Source organism: Thamnophis sirtalis, unplaced genomic scaffold (assembly GCF_051295495.1).
Source record: "Thamnophis sirtalis isolate CommonGarterSnake01/CBP01778 unplaced genomic scaffold, rThaSir2_p1.2 scaffold_11, whole genome shotgun sequence".
In the NCBI taxonomy this organism is placed as follows: Eukaryota; Metazoa; Chordata; class Lepidosauria; order Squamata; family Natricidae; genus Thamnophis; species Thamnophis sirtalis.
This window is the reverse complement of record NW_028261391.1, coordinates 63,939,618-63,951,007: the sequence shown is the minus strand read 5'-3', so window position 1 is coordinate 63,951,007 and position 11,390 is coordinate 63,939,618. Positions and strand designations below refer to the sequence as shown.

The window sequence follows — 11,390 nt, the reverse complement described above, 5'->3', positions numbered from 1 at the left end:
TAACAGAATCAGTTACGTGCCATCACCATAGCCCTGGTGGCGCAGTAGTTAGAATGCAGTATTGCAGGCTAATTCTGCTGACTGCCAGCAGTTCAATCCTGACCAGCACAAGGTTGATTTGGCTTTCCATCCTTCTGAGATTGGTTAAATGAGGACCCAGATTGTTGGGGACAATATGCTGACTCTGTAAACCAGTTAGAGAGGACTGTGAAGCACTGTGAAGCGGTATAAGTCTAAGTGCTGTAGACCAGTGGTGGGTTGCAGTGGGTACACCCCGGAACGGGCGTACTGAAGCCTGCCCGGAGCACCGGGTACCATTCTGGTACGGTGCTCCAATGACCCATCCGCCCACCTGAGCTCCTACCGTGTTTTAAAGCTGTCGGAGCTTCTGTGCACGCGCTTACAGTGCTTAAAGAGCCAAGGTGGCGCAGTGGTTAAATGCAGCACTGCAGGCTACTGCTAGATCAGCAGTTCAGCGGTTCAAATCTCACCGGCTCAGGGTTGACTCAGCCTTCCATCCTTCCGAGGTGGGTAAAATGAGGACCCAGATTGTTGGGGGCAATATGCTGACTCTCTGTAAACCGCTTAGAGAGGGCTGAAAGCCCTATGAAGCGGTATATAAGTCTACTGCTATTGCTATTGCTATTGCTATTGCTGCACGATGCTCCGCTGAGCAGCTGGAGCATTGCGGAGGCTTGCAGAAGCATCGTTTGCAGCTACAACGCATGTGTGCACCACACACGTCCATGTGGGTGATGCCGGGGCCGTTCCAACCATACCGGTTGGAACGGAATCCGGAACCCACCACTGGTGTAGACATTTTGAGGCACAGAAACAAAAGATGGATGAGATGGGAATGTGATAAGGAGCATAGGCTACACATAAATTAGAAGCAATTTCTCTTTGTCAAATCCTTAGGGAAGGAAACAATTTAGAAATAACTGAGTGGCTCAAGGACAAAGCTGTCCTTTTCCTGAATTAACTATTGCCTGTTCCTATGTAATCAGTGATATACATTTGTTTGCATAAAAATTCTGACTTCTGTTCAGAGAAGTCCATGGCTGCAGATCAAGGCAGTTTTCAGCTATTTAGTTTTACTGCCTGAAGTTGAGATTAACAATATTCCCCCCGTAATGCATATATACACATTGAAGCATCAAAATACCTATGTGCGTAGATAGAAAATTTAGCTTTAAATAAACGTTGCTCTCTTGCATGTCCCGCACTTTTCCCCAAGTAATCTGTTGCAGCCTTTAGCATAGGTCTTTCTCATTGATTTGGCGATTTTAACTCTTGCTTAGTCTGAAGTATATTCCTATTTTGAAAACCAGCAGAGTTTTTTTTTTCCAGGTATGATTTCTCTTTCCCCAAACCTCTTCCTTTTAATAAATCCATCTATGCAAATAGCTCAGAGAAAAAAAAACTAACTGAAAAAAAAATCCTCCCAGGTTTTAAACTGGGAATGTTCTAGATATCAAGCAAATGTTACAATACTATTGAGTATAAATACCATACTACTGAGCAGAGGTGGGTTTTTATTTATTTTATTTATTTTATTTGGTTTATTTGTATGCCGCCCTTCTCCAGGAGGGACTCAGGGCGGCGAACAACTCAAAGGGGAAAGGGAACATAAACAACAGTACACATAATTAAAATACACGAAAATCACACAGCCATACCAGTCGAGAGGGGAGGGGAACTCATCAACCCCAGGCCTGCCGGCAAAGCCAGGTTTTGACGGCTTTCCGGAAGGCCTGGAGAGAGGTGAGGGTCCGGATCTCCGCGGAGAGTTCATTCCAAAGGGCCGGAGCTGCTACAGAGAAGGCCCTCCCCCGGGTAGTAGCCAGATGGCATTGGCTGGTGGATGGAACCCAGAGGAGGCTGACCCTGTGAGATCTGACGGGTCTTTGGGAGGTAATTGGCAGCAAGCGGTCTCTCAAGTACCCAGGTCCAATACCATGAAGGGCTTTATAAGTTACGACTAGCACTTTGAAGCGTATCCGGAGACTGATCGGTAGCCAGTGCAGCTCGCGGAGGACAGGTGTAATGTGGGTGTACCGAGGTGCACCCACAATCGCTTGCGCGGCTGCATTCTGGACAAGTTGAAGTCTCCGAATACTCTTCAAAGGCTGCCCCATGTAGAGCCTACCAGTTTGCACCTATTCGGTAGAACCGGTTCATCAAATCTACCGAACTGGTTAGAAGAGGTTCCACCAGTGGACCCGGAAAGCAGGCCACACCTACAGAAGAGGTTCCAAATTTTTTTGAAACCCACCACTGGTCCTTGGTCCTATGGTGGTTCTCCTCCTACCTGTCGGATCGGTCACAGTTTGTGTTGACTGGAGGGCAGGGATCGACTCCGAGGCACGTCACTTGTAGAGTGCCCCAGGGGTCGGTTCTCTCACCCCTCCTGTTCAACATACATATGAAACCACAGGGTGAGATCATCCGTGGTTTTGGGGTATGGTATCAGCTGATGATACCCAACTTTTCATCTCTTCCCCAAACCACCCAAATGATGCCCTCGACGTGATGTCCCGATGCCTGGAGGCTGTGCGGATCTGGATGGGGAGGAACAGGCTCAAGCTCAATCCCTCCAAGACTGAGTGGCTGTGGTTTCAGTCATCCCAATTTGTGCATCTTGTTCCATCTTTGATGATAGGGGGAGAAATTTTAGCCCCCTCAGAGAGGGCCCGCAATCTGGGAGTCCTCCTGGATATGCGGCTGAGTTTAGAAGAACACCTGATGGTGTTACCAGGTTCGCCTGGTGCGTCAGTTGCGCCCCTTCCTTGATTGGGATGCTCTGTGCACAGTCACTCATGCCTTCTTCCTTTCTCGCCTGGACTACTGTAATGCTCTCTACATGGGACTGACCTTGAAGAGCACCCGGAGGCTTCAACTGGTCCAGAATGTGGCTGCGCGGGTTATCATGGGGTCACCTAAGTGCTCCCATGTTACACCCCTTTTAGGCAGCCTGCACTGGTTGCCGGTTGTCTTGTCGATTCAAGGTACTAATTATGACCTTTAAAGCGCTCCATGGCTTAGGCCCAGGGTTCCTGCGAGGCCACCTACTGCCACCGGTAGCCTCCCATCGTCCAGTGCGATCCCACAGAGTTGGCCTCCTCAGGGTGCCGTCGGCCAGACAGTGTTGGCTAGTGACCCCCAGGGGGAGAGCCTCCTCTGTGGGAGCGCCGTCCCTCTGGAATGAGCTGCCCCTGGAGCTTTGCATAATCCCCGACCTCCGGTCCTTCCGACGCACCCTAAAAAGTTGGCTTTTCCAGCAAGCCAGCCTGGCCTGAACAAAACAAAATAAATTATTGATCATTGATCATTTTAATTCAATTTTTTTTAAAAAAATGTTATTGTCAATTCTAATTGGGTTTGTTTGGGATATTCTATTTAATTTTTTAAAAAAACTTTTGTATTATGTGTTTCTTTTAATGTTGTACGCCGCCCTGAGTCCTTGGGAGAAGGGCGGCATATAAATCTAATAAACCAAACCTAACCTAACCAGGGCACTGCAACAGTCATAAATATGAAGCAGTTGCTGAGTGCTTGAATTTTGAGCAAGTAATCATTGGGATACTTCAATGGTCATAAATGTGAAAAGTGGTCACAAGTCACTTTTTCAATGACATTGTAAGTTTGAATGGTCACTAAATGGATTTTTGTAAGTAGAGGATACTTTGAAAATCAAGTTACACCTCTACAAAAATATCCTGTCAGTGATTTTTTTTAAAAAAAGTCCTTTTTGGGAACATAGATGAAAAATGCAATGGCTTCTGAAAACCTAGCAAATGAATGGAACGTTAATTTATAAAGAAAAGAAGATGCTTTGGAGTGAGTGGTTGAAATAATGGCGGGTGGTTGGAATAATAGATATGGTTGAAGGAGGTCACATTTCTGTAATTTAAAATCTCAGTAAGAGTGGTTATTATTGCTAAGAATGCCATTTTTCATTTATATAAACTTAATCTATAGTAAATATATTTTATAGTTGAAAATGGTGTATTGCTGACCTGCCAACTGTTTATATGAATTTTAAAACTGTGTACTTGTATACATTACACAATGGTAAAAATATAGGATGATGTGCAAATAAGAAACTATTCTTCATTTTCTCTGCTCCCAAATTAATCAGCAGAAAAGCAACATAAATGTTTTTAATGTAATGACACATTCTCAAAGTAATGTATTCAGAATGCACGCTTTAGGTTCCAGTAACGTGGCTATATATGAATACGGCTCGCGGAAAGTCTTTAGCTTTTTCCTGAAATAGATTTTAAAAAATTCATGCACTTGCCATTCGATGCCATGACTCGGATTTGAACCGAGGTTGCTGCGGCCACAACGCAGAGTACTAACCACTATACGATCATGGCTGGCTGGCTCTGCTTTGTTCCAAACAGCTCTTCCTTACAGTTGCAGTGGGAATTGGCCAGAGCCTGTGAGAAGAGAAACACCGACAAACAGTTTGATAATGCGGCTGATCTCGAAAATCTCAATCTTTTTTCCACTTGTGCTTCTTTCTGTTATCAGCCAAATACAGTTTTAAAAAAAACACACCCTTTGCTATGTTTGCAGTGGAAAACATGAGCCTCTTCAAAAGCAAAATGTTCTCCCCTACAGTGGGAACTAGTTTAGGATGCAAGAAATCAAATTATCCTAAGTGAGAATCCCATATGCAATTCGGGGGGTGAGGATTTATGATCTTTCAAGACCTTTCCCCTATAAAGGAGAGGGTTGAAATGCGGGGTCCTTGGTGCTCTCTGGGCTCTCTGGATGGTTCCACCACAAAACCGCGGTAGACTAAAGCGCGCTCGACAAAAGCGCGTACCTGACGTCATCACAGCGCGACGAAAACATCACGCTGTGAGCGGTAAACTTAAAATTAAAGTGAAAACCTTACCCTAAGCCCCCCAAACCTAACCCTAAACCTAACCCTAAACCTAACCCTAAACCTAACCCTTAACCTAACCCTAAACCTAACCCTAAACCTAACCCTAAACCTAACCCTAAACCTAACCCTAAACCTAACCCTTAACCTAACCCTAAACCTAACCCTAAACCTAACCCTTAACCTAACGCTAAACCTAACACTAACCCTTAATCTAACCCTAAACCTAACCCTAACGCTTAACCTAACCCTAAACCTAACCCTAACCCTTAACCTAACCCTAACCCTAACCCTAAACCTAACCCTTACCTTTACGTGAATTGGCTTGTTTTAAAAGCGCTTTTTAAAATCTCCGCGGTCGTATTTGTTGCGCTGCTGATGACGTCAGGTACGCGCTTTTGTCGGGCGCGCTTTAGTGGACCGCGGTTTTGTCGTGCCACGCTCTGGACATCTTGTCCCCAAATGTGCTTTTTTCATCTCCTTAGACAGGACATCTTGAATCTCCATAAACAGGACATCTTGAGTTAAGTTGCAGCTGATTTCTTCGTTTGTCTATTTAGAGGCTGAAGGAAGTATTCCACCTTCCCCCTCCCCAATTATTTTCAGACGGAAAATAAGAGCAAACCTCTCACAAATCAAAAGGAATGGCAATCCTTCCTTCAGTGGACTGGGCTTTGAACCCAAGGCTTCTTCTATTCCAAAGTTGAATCAGGCTTGCAAGGCACCCAGGAGATTGCTATATTAAGAATTCTGTGTCAGCCAGTCTTAAGGGCTTTTGCCCTGAGATCTCACTGGCAGAATGTAACATACTTTGCTAATGCAGCATCTTTCTCCTCTCTTTAGAGTGAGTGGCCTGAATTATAGTGTGAGGCACCATGGCTAAGTTGGTTAAAGCACCTGTCTAGTAAACAGGAGATCCTGGGTTCGATTCCCAGTGGTGCCTCGGAAACCGAACCTTTTGATACTAAAAAGATGGATACAGCTGAACAGGGCACAACTGGGTCTTTTTATTATTCCAAAGCAGAAAAAAAAACCTGATTAACATTCTGATTTTATATCGTGATTGAGATTAGAATTTTGAATGAAGTTCAAAGGCCGAGGCAAGGAAGACCTTAACTACCATCCCATAATTTTGCAATCACAGCTGGGCCTGGGTAGGGGGTGCATCTCTCTAATTAGTTTGGGGATGTCAAGGATAGCTAGATTTATTAATTCAGCTCTGCCAGGTATAAGGCCTATCCCGGTTATCTTTCTGATGATTATGGCTGCAGCTTTTCATATCAAAAGCAAGAGTCATGCCAATACACTAACAAGACAAGAATGTTATTTCTTTACTTTGGAGGCTATACATTACAAATACTGAAATGTATATATGTATCTGTTGTGACTCAGCAGACGTCTTCTGTAAGTCTTTTCAGGATGCAAGATGACCAATGCAGCTGGGGCTCATTAGTGGAGTATTCTGGTGATAAAAGGACGGATGGTGCCACGCCCTGGTTGCAGGAGTCAACGTTCCTTGATCCTCGGTCGTGGTTTCTTTGATGGACACTTGGAGAAGTGATTTGATTTCTGTAACCCTGATTCGTAGAGACATTTGCAGAAGTGCTTTGCTTTCGTTTTGTTCACCTTGTGTTGCCGTCAGAAAGATTTGTTTTTCATTCCATTATCTTCAGGCAGAGACTTTAATTACGTTTATTTTGGGCTTACAGCCAGTTTGAGCCGAGGACTGATAAAGAGAGTTCCCTTTCAGTTTGTTTGCCTGTCGTCTGTTAACGAGCGGAGAAGGGGGGACAGAACATGTATCTATGTATCAAGGGTGGGTTGCTGCTGGTTTTACTACTGCTTCGCAACCCGAACGCAATGCGCGCGTATGTGCCAGATGTGTGCTGCACGCACATGCACTGTTTAATATAAATTGTTTGTCACCCTCTGTTTTGCTGTTGCTTTTCGGCTGCCATTGAAATGGGGGGGGAAGACATGGTATTTGGGTGAAGGAAATATTCTGTACAGGAGGACTGTTAATTGGGAGTTGTTCTCACCGTTCGTTTACGCATGTGGAAGGAGGGGAGTTTCCCGCCAAGGCCAACTGTCCGACATACCAACCTGCTGATGATTTTTGAAGATGTCTCCCACCTGAAAGCTCTGGAGATATTGGATTGGACTATGGACTGGGGTTACCAAGGGGAGGGGAATGGATCATGTATTGATATCTAATGTTTCCACGCGCTTTTGCTCAGATCCAGCTTTGCCTAGCTTCTATTTACTTATAATCAGTAAAAGTACTCTAATTCTGCAAAAATGGAGTTGAGTGGTTTCTTTCTTGGTTATTAAGTGAAGCAACAACTGACATTGTTCTTCGCGCATGCGCAGAACAATTTACAGTGAACTGTTCACGTGCAATCTCTAAAAACCAAAATGGCAGCAGCCCAGTGGCAGCAAGGGAACCGGTTCAGGGACATGGCAGGCCTGGGTCGCTGCCGGTTCTGCGACCCAGGTCTGAATTCTACTACAAGTTCAACTGAACTGGGCCGAACCTGGAGCAACCCACTTCTGGTATGTATGTATATAGGGCTGGCTTTAGGCTAAGGCTGAGTAGGTTCTGGCCTAGGGCCTCAGAACTTAAGGTGCCAACACTGCCCCTCCTTCCAGAACATTCTGAAAAGGGAATTTCTTACCTCAGTAGCGTTGATGCCATCAGTTGGTGTCTAAGGGGCACCATATTCCCTTAAACTAGCACTGTATATATGTATCTTTCAGCATTACGTGTACCACAACCAGAGGTGGGTTCCTACTAGTTCGCACATATTAGGTAGAACCGGTTCGTCAAATCTACCAAACCAGTTAGAAGAGGTTCCACCAGTGGACCCGGAAAGCAGGCTACACCTACAGAAGAGGTTCCAACAATTTTTTGAAACCCACCACTGGTCCTTGGATATGATTATTCTACACTATCATGCTCATATTTATAAAACTCAGTGCCTCTGTGAAAGGTAAGGATGACTACTGCGTTTGTGGTGCAATTAGAACATTGCGTGTGTTGAAGTTGTTTTAACGCAAACCAAAGATGCCTTTTAAAAAACAAGTTTACATCCTATTCTTATGCAGGCCAGTGCTGTGTGTGAGGTAATTTAAGGTGGTTCTGACAAGTGTCGTCGGCATCTTCATATCCGGTCACATGGGCGGCAAGCCACTCCCATCTGGTCACATGGGCGGCAAGCCACTCCCACAAAGGAGGCCACACCCACAGAGTAGCTTCGAACAATTTTTGAAACCCACCACTGGCCACAACTGACCATATGCCTAAGCCATTTAACATGCTTGACTGCTGAACAGGAGATGCTGAGTTTGATCCCCAAGAGTGACTTAGGGCCTATTTCTTTGGGCCCTGGGGATCTGGCTGTGGGTCTCTGCAATTTTCTGAATGCGTCTGATTGCTCGCCACGGAAGGAAAGAAAAGTGTAAAAGTTCAGAGGTTATACAGGGGATTCAGATAACTATCTAGGTTGCTGCAGTGTAATGTCCCGCAGTTATCTACGCATTAATAATGATCTAGTAATATTTCCTTATACATTTTAGGGACCTTTCCTTACATAATTGGTGTTTTCTTTCATACTTTTGGATTTCTAATTTCTGTTTCTGTTAGTTGTCAATTGCTAAAACCAATCCCACGTGAAAAAGTATTCAAAACCTTCTTGATTTTAATTGTCAATTTATTTATTCCTGCACATTGTAATATTTATTCATTTACATATCTCTGTTTTTCCACTGTTGAGCAAACACAATTTCAGCAGCTGCTAACATGTGTAAAATTAAATATATATTATACTCCCTTTCAAATAGCCAACAAAATATTTCTGGTTTTAATTCCATATCTTGCTTTACGATTGCTTCTAACCACTAACTTCTGAATAGCTACTTGGACCGACCTAAGTACTAATTCATAATTTCATATCCGGTCACATGGGTGGCAAGCCACTCCCATCCGGTCACATGGGTGGCAAGCCACTCCCACAAAGGAGGCCACACCCACAGAGTAGGTTTCAACAATTTTTGAAACCCACCACTGCTGCAGTCCCAGTGCCAGAGGAAAAGATTACTTTTGCACTTCCCAGGACAAAGTGGTATATGTTCCTATCATGCCAATTTAACGTAATGTTATAAATAAGTCAGGCAACATACCTAGGGCAATGACACTACGCTAAAGTATCTTCTACACAAACAAGAGGTACTGGGTTTACTTCGGTACTTGTGTTCTGAGTCAGGTTGGGGCAATTTATCTCTTGTTCTAGGGAGATGGGGAGCTTTCCCCCATTCCATTAAGTGGGAAAGGAAGTCATTGAAATTCTGAGTTTGTGTTGTGACTTGGATTTAAAGCAGCATGCTGTCTTGTCTTCTGGCAGGAACAAACTGAGAGTAATCAGTGGCTAAGTGTGTTAGACCTCCTAAATAGCAAACAAAGCATCTCCGGTTCAATTCTGGACAGTGCCTTCGAACAGAAATCTTTTTGTGTGACAGTGCTTGATCAAGATCTCTGACATGAAAAATCTCCCTTCTCCACAGTAGATACAATGGGCATTATTTTCACCAGAATCCCTTTATTGTAGCGTGTTTTACTTTACCCTTATTTCTTAAAATTCCTTTGCAGTTAGATGGCAATATAACTGGCTCTGAACTGTTTTCTCCAATTTTGTTTTATATCAACATTTTTGCTATCTCTTTGGCCAAGGGAATGCCCTCACCTCACCACAGCCACACACTTCTACTTTGAGGTGGAATCCTTGGGAATGGTTCCTTGGATTTGCAAAGCATAATTATAATAAAGCAAAACCTTTCTCAAATGTATGTGACATGAAAATCCCCTGCATTTACAAAGAAAGGGACAGCTAATACATAATATTTGTTGTCAAATGAACTGTCTTGCTACTATCAATTGTTTAAAACTTTTATACAGCAGCTTTCCCAAACTGGGTGCTTTCCAGACGTACGCGTTTATAATCCTCAGCATTACAATTCTCCAAATACATTCTCCGAAGAGTAATATATCCTTGGAGAAAAGGCTATTCTGGGTGGAATGATGGGAATTTTAATCCAGTTCATTAGGGAATTTTTCCACAGAACTTTAAGGCTGCCTCTTCACTTTTCTGAAGGGCCCTGTTTTAGGAATTCAATTTGAGCAAAAAAGCAAACCCAAAACCCAAAACCAAACTAACTCTTCACAAGGCAGTGAGGACTGCAAGGTAAATTTACTTTAGCTAACCATTTTGATTTCTTAGGTTTGAGTGGCTGGATGTACTGTAAGTGGTAAGAAAATGCAAGGCATTTTAAATTCTTTTTACGGATGCTTCACAGCTTCTGTTGCTTTAGTAATGAATTCTCTCATTTACTGCAGTGCTGGGAGAGGAAGTAGGTAAACTCCAGCCAGGGGTGGGTTTCTCGCCCCGTTCCAACTGGTTCGGTTGGAACGGGGCCGGCGGCGTCCTCGTGCACGCGCGCAGTGCACGCATGCGTACTATCGTCTGTGCGATGCTCCAGCTGCTCCTGGAGGATCGCGCAGGCGCTGTATGCTTCCTGCGCATGCGTGGAAGCACAGAACTCGTCAAAACCGGGTAAGGAGCGCGGGTGGGCCCTTCACCGTTCCCGGAAGTTACTTACTTCCGAGTTCGCCGACCAACCGGTTCGCGGGGACCACCGCGAACCGGTTGCAACCCACCCCTGACTCCGGCTCTCTTTTGCTTATATAGTTGGCAGCACACACCACATGTTCACCCAGGAAGAAGAGGAGGAAAATAATGGAAAATTAGGATTATCAGATATTTGAAGGCAAAGGAAGACATGGATAATTGGAAAGAAAGGTCAAATAGGAAAAGCATGATTAAAAGTGAAGGACCGTTCAAGGCCTGGAAATGTCAAATGACTATAGAAGGTGACCAATCAGAATGGGAAGAGACATTAGAAGTTTGGGGTCCAGGAAGGAAGGAAGGAAGGAAGGAAGGAAGGAAGGAAGGAAGGAAGGAAGGAAGGAAGGAAGGAAGGATATAATAAGGAAGTGGCTGAAAGCTTCTTGTTTAGCCTTTTCAGCTATTTCCAATTCAACTTTTTTTTTTTATTTTCATGAAAATTGTTCCAGGTGCTGCCTATTAAAATAAACCTTACTCTCTTCATTACATTATTTGCAGCTGTCTTTTTCTTTCTGTGCACATAATACAGTATCTTTCTCTCATGTTCATTTTTTTGAAACTATCATTTTAAAAAATGCATGTTTTTCTCATCACAGTTGTGATAATATCATATGTTATCAAGCTCCATATTGATTTTCCCTGTCTTGCAATCTAAGAGATTTGATTATTCACAGAGAGGCCATCTAGGATGAGATAGTTTCCCCAGAAAACACATCTGTGATATAGATAAACAGGCATAATGTTGGAGGGAGGGGGGAGGGAAATCCAGCAATACATTACACAAAGATAAGGCTTTGTATTTATATGGCGATTAC

At 43.9% G+C, this 11,390-nt stretch overlaps 2 non-coding genes across 2 annotated transcripts; one reads left to right on the top strand and one right to left on the bottom strand.

The window, feature by feature from the left end:
• Positions 1 to 4,310: 4,310 nt before the first annotated feature.
• TRNAH-GUG (transfer RNA histidin (anticodon GUG)) lies at positions 4,311 to 4,382 on the bottom strand. Its single transcript has one exon. It is a non-coding gene; the product is annotated as a tRNA-His (tRNA).
• A 1,384-nt stretch (positions 4,383 to 5,766) lies between these two features.
• TRNAT-AGU (transfer RNA threonine (anticodon AGU)) lies at positions 5,767 to 5,840 on the top strand. Its single transcript has one exon. It is a non-coding gene; the product is annotated as a tRNA-Thr (tRNA).
• The last annotated feature ends 5,550 nt before the right edge of the window (positions 5,841 to 11,390 follow it).